We start from the raw sequence: 587 nt of genomic DNA, 5'->3' as shown, positions 1-587 counted from the left end.
TATATATATATCCAGGAGCAACAATACCTGACAATTTGGTGATGTTTGATATCATTTTGAGTGATTAGGAGAGAAAGGCCAGACAACTCTGCAGTCTAGAAAAAAAATCTCCCGTAGACTTTGGAGCGAAAATCTCCCAAAATGCCAGCAAAGTTTTAAGAAGTACAGTAGGCAGGAAGTAAGGAAATCAAACCAGTTCCAAGAAGAAATTCAAACTGACTCATCAGGTGAAATAGATTCAGGGTATTCAGGGCTGAGAGTAGTCTGGAAAACCACAGTGACATGTGATGTAGTAAGGATAGTGACAGCAAATTAGATATGTAATCAATGTGTCTCTCGCTGAGCTGCCTGTCTAATGTACGCCTTGAAGTCCTGTCACTCAGGGGACGCCCCGGGTTCATGTTATTTTGGGGTTGGAGTATCAGAACACAAATGTGTGACTTTTACCCCTTAGTATCCCTGTCATTCTTCCACGTTTCCCTGGCAACCAGATCCAGGCTCTTGGGCTCATTTAAGCTCAGACTTCAGCCCTCTCCTTCTGAAATTGTTAAAGGATATGGCGCTCCCTTGCCCTGCCATTAGGGCAC

The sequence above is a fragment of the Trichechus manatus genome, unplaced genomic scaffold, assembly GCF_000243295.1.
Source record: "Trichechus manatus latirostris isolate Lorelei unplaced genomic scaffold, TriManLat1.0 scaffold00086, whole genome shotgun sequence".
NCBI lineage: Eukaryota > Metazoa > Chordata > Mammalia > Sirenia > Trichechidae > Trichechus > Trichechus manatus.
This window is presented reverse-complemented; position numbering follows the sequence as displayed.